We start from the raw sequence: 8,266 nt of genomic DNA, 5'->3' as shown, positions 1-8,266 counted from the left end.
AAACCAACAGCGATGAACAGAGCCACTCTGGATGTCATCACTGTCGTCCCCTGGATGCCACCTAGAAACACGTACCTATACAGCTGGAACAAACTTTAAATCAAGAAGTCCAGGGCCTTCATTTTGCAGATGAGGACAAAGCTCTGGAAAGATTAACATTGAAATGAATTGACTGACTTGACCAAGTATACATGCAGGTTAGTAAAGGAGCCCGAATGAATGACCACATAACCTATTTCAGAAGAAGGACCTAGTAACCTCTAAGAGCTGGCTCTCTTGGTTCACTATTACTCCCCTCCCCAAGCAAAATTCTGAAAGGAAGAGAACATATCTTAGGGTCCTGATCCCCAATTCCCTGAGTGTTTACATGGAGCCCCAAACCCGAGCAGGCCTGTCTTTCCAGGTAGTGTACCAACATTCACATTCTCTCTTTTCCATCATCAGAATAACTTCCTTTTCTAGTCTTCCCAGCCATATCAGTTAAACCAACCCATCCTTCACTGTACCTCATTGATTTAATCCTTGGAGGAGGGTTTGGTTGTTGAAAGGAATTTTTTTAGCCTTGAGGAATGACTCTAATAATAGTAGCAGGACATGATTGAGTTTGGGGCTTGGCAGCAGCTGTAAAGCTTCTGAAAAATGGATTTTAGCTGGGGGTTACTCCAGAATTTTATGTAAGAGGTGCTCAGAGGAGTCATTCTGGTTGGAAGCGGGTAATGTGGGGCTTTTGGTGAGCCAGCATTTGCCTAGCAAACCCACTGTTTTTATATAAATTCTATAAAAAGTTTACTTGGAGTGGCTTTGGGGAGAGTGACGGAAATCAGGCCAAGCCACTCCTTGGACACATCAACTGATTATCGTACTTTTCAAAACTGGTAGCATTTAGTCAATAAAGCTGATCCAAAATCTAATCTCATTTTCTCACAAGTTCCTGCCTTCCCAATCCTGGTCACAGGTGTCTTAATCTTTCTCTTAAGTAAAAAATAGCATAAGCCATGAGTACTGCCCTAAAATCACTCTCTCTACTTTTAAAAGAGGTTTTAACAGAAGTAGACAATAAAGGCAGTTTATGCGGAGCTGGCTAAATCATTTTCCATTTTATGAATTGATTTAGAAAACAGAAATTTAATATTATAACTTACACATATTTTGCACACTTTGGAAAGAGAGAGTGAGAGGCATTGCTTAATGTATCAGACTAGAGATTTGATATTAGTGCAGGATTCTGCCCAATTCCATCCTGACAAACGGCCTATGCTGTCGGGCAAATAAAGGCAGATGTTTTGGAGCAGTAGGTCAATCCACACTTTAGAGTAGGTAATCATTCTCCTCAAAACAACCAAAATAAATGGCAGTCACTGTCATCAGACCTCAGATAGCTGAAGCAAATTATAAATTCCTTGAAGCCTACAGTGAATCTTAATTATATTTTTTTCCTTTTCTCTACCTCCCATCTAGATCCCAGAACAAAATAGGGGCTTAATAAATTTTCCTAGTGGAAAAATAAAAGAATTCTGAACTTAGTTCATTATCAATTCTTCTAAAAACATATCATAGCAGATAAGCCATTTCTCAATCGGTCTAGTTATTATAAAGACTATCCTTTCTATTTATATACATATGCTCCATTTGCCTCTCTTTTTTAATTAGTTTTAAGCATACAGTACATTAGTTACACATTCATATAGTTTATAAAATGATCCCCCTAATTGCTCCTTCTCTCCTCTGGTTTTCCACCTAGTCAATATATTAATGCTAACTGTATTCCCTATGCCATGCTCCCCAATCCTGTGACCATCTATCAACTACTAATTTGTATTTCTTTAACCCTTCACCCCATTCTCTCAGCCTCCCAGCCACCTACCCCCTCTGTGCATCACCAAATTGTCCACTATATTTGTGAGTCCCTTTTTGATTAGTTTGTTCTTTTTGTTCCTTAGATTCCGCATATAAGTGAAATCATATGGTATTTATCTTTCTCTGACTTATCTCACTCAGCATAATAACCTCTAGGTCCATCTGTTGTCATTGCAATCCATGTCTCTTATTAATGATATAATTTTCATAATTTTCCATAACTATTTCTCTCGTAAAAGGAATTTTAAAAATAAAATAAAAAAGGAGAAATGAAAATTACAATAATCAAAGCAGAAAAATGCTTATATATGTTTTAGGAAAAATACGCCACTTGTGGTTTCATATTTAAACTTTTTCATCAGCCATAAAGTCATAAGTCCTGAAGCATTATGTACATTTTTCCATATTTTATTAAAATATAGTATATATTTTGGATAGCCACAGCTAGTAAATCAGCAGTTTTAAATAGTCATTTAGCCCTCCCTGTAGCTATACTGCCCACCAACACTCTGGATAGTCTTATAAAAACAACTTGCTCACTGTAGTTTGTAAGCTTGATTTGATGGATGTACAACAATATCTCACCTGCCCAGCCTCCATTCAAATCCTGAATTTGCTCTCACAGTTTCTTGGCAGAAGGGCTAGCACATGTCTGGCTTTACTATGCCACCCTCCCCCAATCCTGAGCTGTCACTCTGAATTCTATTTCCCCCGCCCCTTAATTCTTAAGTCCTTTTCAAAGTCTTTCTTACTCCATCTCTTAATGCTTCATTGCCACTAGGACTACATTGGGTCTCTTCTGCTAGTGGGTTAACACTTGGTATGGAAAATCACAATGGCTGAAGAGTCTCACTCCTCTAACTAGGGTAGCACGTATCTCATGCTCATCCCCTTCATATCTGTGATGATAAACTGATCATCATGTTTCCATATACCTAGAACCAACTAGCCTTTCTCCAAATTTCACTGGTCTTCCCACTGAAGATCTTAATGGTTTAGAAGCATTAGCTCTGGAGTCAGAATGTTGGGCTCAAATCCTGACTTACCATTTAGCTGCCTTGTGACCTTGGTCAAATTAGCCTCTCTAGGCCTTTGTTCCTAACTTGGACCATGGGGATAGTGGTAAAAATAATACCCATGCCAAAGTGTTATTTTAAAGATTAAATGAGATAATATATGTAAAGCACTTAGAACATAGTGCACAAAAGAAGTCTTAAACCTAACTATAACTATTACCATCCTCTCCATTTTTAAAGATATACATATGAGAATGACAGGGTCACGAGACTTACAAATGGAAGAAAGGCAAAGATCAAATAGTCCAGGGCTAAAAATATTCAAATGCCTACAGAGCCCAGACGGGCGATATGATTGATATGATTAAAGCAAACTTGAGGGATGGGGGTGGGTGGGGTGGGGAAGCAGGTGACCTTGCTACAGGGGCAGCTACTACTCAGGGTGAAGCATATTGCTGTCATGTGAAATCAGGAACCCAGTGTTACCAAGTCCTCCAGTTTTTGAAGAAACGCCAGACTTTTGTGTACAATTTTCAAATAGTGATAGTTAATTCAAATTTTTATAAAATGCTTTATTGTTTTTTTAAATAAAAAATAAATAAAGCATGGTAGCTTCCACTTTAGAGTTTCTAATTATTTTTCATTTGAAATCTGAAAACACAGGATTAAGAGGAAAAGTTTCTTGTCAAAAGTTTCTTGCACATAACCAATTAATGGCAAAACTCTAACAAAGCTCACATCTCCCAGGCCTTGGTCCAGAGATCTCTGACATTCTTCCCCATGGCGTTTTGTATCCTCTTTATATCTATGTGTTCTGTTCCTAAATGCTGTTATTCTGTGCTTTCTGGTCCATCCTCATGGCTACCATGCTTCCTGGGCCCCCACTGCCTCATAATCTCCTCACTAGAGGCTCTCTTAATCCAATCCACCCTGCCTGTTTGCTAAAATCTGACTGACCTTCTTAATATTTCATGACACCCTTGCTCTAAGTCCTTCAAAAATTCTACACCAGTGCCAAGTACACTGGCCTGTCATTCAGTCATCTTAGCCTAAAACTGATTTCCTGGCCTACTTCATGGTTCTTCTACAAACAAGCTGTCACCTTGTGTGAGTTATCACTTTACCTCAGCATTCCTCAAAGTAAAAGTCATGGGAGAGTATAGTAATTGTATTCACCTCACAGTGTTGTTACAGATATTAAATGAGTTAATCTGTGTAAAGTGCTTCACATATCTACAGTAAGCACTCTAAAATGCTGGTTATTTATGAATGTGCCTGTGTTCTCTCTCCTACTAGATTCTAAGTGTCTTTAGAACAGACTCTAAGTCTCATTAGTATATGCTCTTCCCACCCAAATATTAAGCATATATTGTACACTCATTAAATGTTAGTTTACAACAAGAGTAAATACATATGTGAGTAAAATGAAGAATCTGTATAATCAGATAAACATGGCCATGGACCAGAAGGGTAGTAGAAATTAAAAGTAGTGAGTGGATTCAAGGTCTGTAGGAGTTCAGTGACAGAAGCAGGCAGCATCTGTGGGGAGATTGTCTCATGCCTGGTAATGGCGACTTAAACAGTTTCACGTAAGTGATAAATTGGGGATGTAGCAACCAGATCCAGGTTCATTGTTTGAATAATTGCCATTGATGGGGTCCCCTTACTTATAAAAGGAGGCTCAGAAAGGTTGTCCTGCTGCCTAAGATTACAGCTTAGCTGGGACCAGGAACGTGAGAGAATACCGGCACAGCCTCGTGACTGGGAACTGAACCAAGCCACTTGCTATTTCTGTGGCTGGACCTCTAGTATGCTCAGCAGCACTGAAGAGCGGGCATCCTAGATCACCATTATAAAACCGAGCTCTGGATCATGGGCACAGGAGAAGCCATCAAAGATTTTTAACAGGAGAATGCCAACTACTGACTCATATTTAAAGATTTTTTTGTCTTTTGTTTTCAAAATTTTAATTATGTTTTGCAGTGGATTTCTTTGCATTTATTCAATTTAAGTGTGACTCATCTTGAATATTTAAGTTTACATCTTTTGCCACCTTGGGGAGTTTCTGATGCAGGATGGGGAAAATTCCCCCCAGTGGGGACTCAAGTCCTGTACCGAGTGAGTCCTTGACTGTGCACAGGACAAAATTCAAGCACATGCCAGAGCTAGAAACAAAAGGAAAGTTTATTAGAGAAAAAATAATGCTCCACTGATAGAGCATGGTCTCCTCTCAAAGACAGAGAATGAGAGAGACCCTGAGTATTCAAAGAATTCGATTTAAATCAGTTTTCTGTTGTTGTTTGTTTGTTTGTTTGTTGTTTTTTTCCCCAGGTGTGCATATGCAGCGTGAAGGCACAGGGATGTAGGAGTTGGCCATCTAAGCAGGAACCTTCCTGTAGGTTCCCCATTGTCTGGCATATGCTGATCAGCCAGGTTCCCATGTCAGGCAGCACATTGCAGTTTCTGAATATAACTTGATTTAATATTTAATTCTTATGCCTCTTCTCTATGTCATTTCCAGCCATTATTTCTTCAAATACTTTTCAGTCCCACTCTCTCTCTCCTCTCCTTCTGGGACTCCAGTGACATACATGTTACCTCTTAAGTCATTTTCTCCCAGGTCTCTGAGACTGTTTATTTTTTCAGTCTGTTTTCTAATGTTCAAATTAGGTGAATTCCATTAATCTGTCCTCAGTTTCACTGATTTATCTTCTGCTATCTCTAATCTACTCCCATCCACAGAGTTAGTTATTTCAGTTATTGTGTTTTTCCATGTATATTTTTCGTGTTTCTTTTTATGTGAATTCTATTTCTTTGCTGATATTTTCTATTTTTCATTTGTTTCAAAAGAATTTGTTATTGTTTGTTGATACATTTTTACGATGGCTGTTTTAACATCTCAGATCATTCTAATATCTAATTCATTTAACAGGGCATTTGCATCTGTTGATTTTCTTTTCTCATTTAAGTTATGATTTGTTGATATGACAAGTCATTTCCATTTTCGACTGTATCCTGGACATAGTGGATATTATATTATGAGACTCTGGATCTTATTTAATCTTTGTTTCAGTAAGCAGTCACCCTGTTGAGATGTAGGGCACGGACTGAATAATTATGCATGCTCAGCTTTCCCCTGGGCCACATCAACAGCACCCCTCAAAATGTGGCACACCGACTTGCACTGCCTGTTGCAGAGGAGTGAGTAGAAGTTCAGCTCTCCCAAACCGAGCCCTGTTTTCAACCTTCCTGGATGTTAAAAGCAGGGCATCAACTAGCTCTCTCTCACTGCATCTGTGTAGAGGTGTAAACTCAGCTCCCCATTAAGTCCTGCTGACACCGGGGAAAGAGGAAGCAGAGGGCGGAGTCATACTCAGCAGCTTAGTTGCTGCAGGTTCTGGGCAGAAAGCTTGGCTCCCCACTGAGCCCTGCTGATCCCTGGGGTGGGGGAATCAGGAAACATTGACTTCTTCAGTCTGTGCCAGATGGGAGTGGAGGCTGGGCTAGACCTCCCTGATACTACTCTGGCAGGAGAACGGGAGCAATGCCTGCTTCTGGTGGAAAGATCAGCTCCTGCCAAAACCATCCAGGCAGGGAAACCAGAGCACCAACTTCTTCCTCTGAGTGGGAGATGGAAGATAAGGATCCCACTCAGTCTCACTGACTTTTTCCTGGCAAAAAAAAAATTGGAACACCTCCATCTGCTTCCATGGAGGTGGTATAAAAGGGTGAAATGCTTCTCTCCCTGACTCCACTTGGTTTCAGCCTGCATTTCAATAGGTATGCTAATTGACCAGAGGAGTTTTGCCTGAGAGTTGAGTAACTTCTTGTCTGACAGACTGGAAGCAAAGAGATTTGGAGATTTCCAGCTCTTCCTGGGATCCCACCTCTTGCCCTTGCCCTTTCTCCCTTCCTTGGATATATAGGGCACTGGAACTTGGGGCACTCTTAAGATGGATTTGAAGTACCCCCACGGCTCCCATCTTCTCATTATGGTGCTATATTGATAAATAAAACCTTTCCTTATTCCAAACTCTAACCTACTGAATATTAAATATTTGATGCACTGAGCACACAGGCCTTGTGACAGCAACAAGTGGGGACAAAGGCGATCAGCTTCCTGATTGTCCTCACTAAAACTATGGGAAAGGGGGCAGTTTTTCTGTTGGTGTTTGGATGGAGTAAGGCTAGTATCATCAAAAAATTTTTCTGTTGTTAGGCCATCCTTTTCCTGGTCCTATGGCTATGAGAACAGGCTTTTTTTTTTTTTTAGCTTTCATTGTTGATGCCTGTGGCAGTTCCAGTTTGAATGGAAATGATCTGTCTGGAACATATGAGAGACAATAAAGAAACTCAAGGTACTCATTGCCACGTCCTTCTTCAAATCTTGAGGTCCCTAGACCATCTGCCTTTTTTCTACCTTTCAGAATATTCCTATGCTTGTTTGCTGTGTTATCTCTATGGTTTTTAGTTATAAGAGGGAGGACCTAGAAAGAATGGGGCTACCTCATCCTGGCTGGAACATGAAGCATATTGAAAAATGATTATTGTAACAAACAAAGTGTAAAAATATATTTTATGAGATATAAAGAAAATATGGACTGAGGATTAGCTGATATTGAGGAATTATTGGTTTGGTGTGGTCATGATAGTGTAGCTATATCAGAAAATATTCTTATTCTTCATAGATGTTTTCTATAGAAGTGTTTAGAGGTAAAATTATATGATGTCGGGAATTTCCTATGAGAGAGAAAAGGAAGTGAGGGAGGTAGGAAGCGAAAAACAAAGAATAAAGAAAGGAAAGGAGGGAGGAGGAAAAGAGAAGATGCAAGGAAGAAAAGAAAGGAGGAACAGATGAAGCAAGTAAGCAAATATAGAAAGATGCTGTCAATGGCTAATTGTTGAATCTAGCTGATGAGTTCATGGTGTCATTATACTATTTTTTCTACTTCGGGGTATTGCTAAAATGTTGTTTGTTTGCTTGTTTAAAGACTCACCCTGGCTACACGGAGGATAGATTGGAAGGAATAAAATAAGAATTGGGGATAGAAATTAGGAGCAAATGCAGTCAACCAAGTAAGAGATAATGAAGGTTATGACTAGGATGGTAGCATTGAGATGGAAAGAAGATGGATAGAGTAAGCAGAAAATATGAGAATTTGTGGTGATGGTTTAAAAAAATATCTGAAGGAAGACAAGCAGGTTTGGCTTGAGCTACCTATGATGGGAAAGGTAAGAGAAAGTCTAGTTTTGAGTAGAAGTAGGTAAATAATGGGGAAATAAAAATCTGTTTTGAATATGTAAAACTACAAAGTAGAGATACATAGGTAGCAGATGATATAAAATCCGAGGTTTAGGAAAGAAGTCTAGGTTAGAAATGGTACAGTGTTGGA

Source organism: Pteropus alecto, unplaced genomic scaffold (assembly GCF_000325575.1).
Source record: "Pteropus alecto unplaced genomic scaffold, ASM32557v1 scaffold81, whole genome shotgun sequence".
Taxonomy (NCBI): Eukaryota; Metazoa; Chordata; class Mammalia; order Chiroptera; family Pteropodidae; genus Pteropus; species Pteropus alecto.
The sequence above is the reverse complement of the archived record's forward strand: the minus strand, read 5'-3'. Positions refer to the sequence as shown.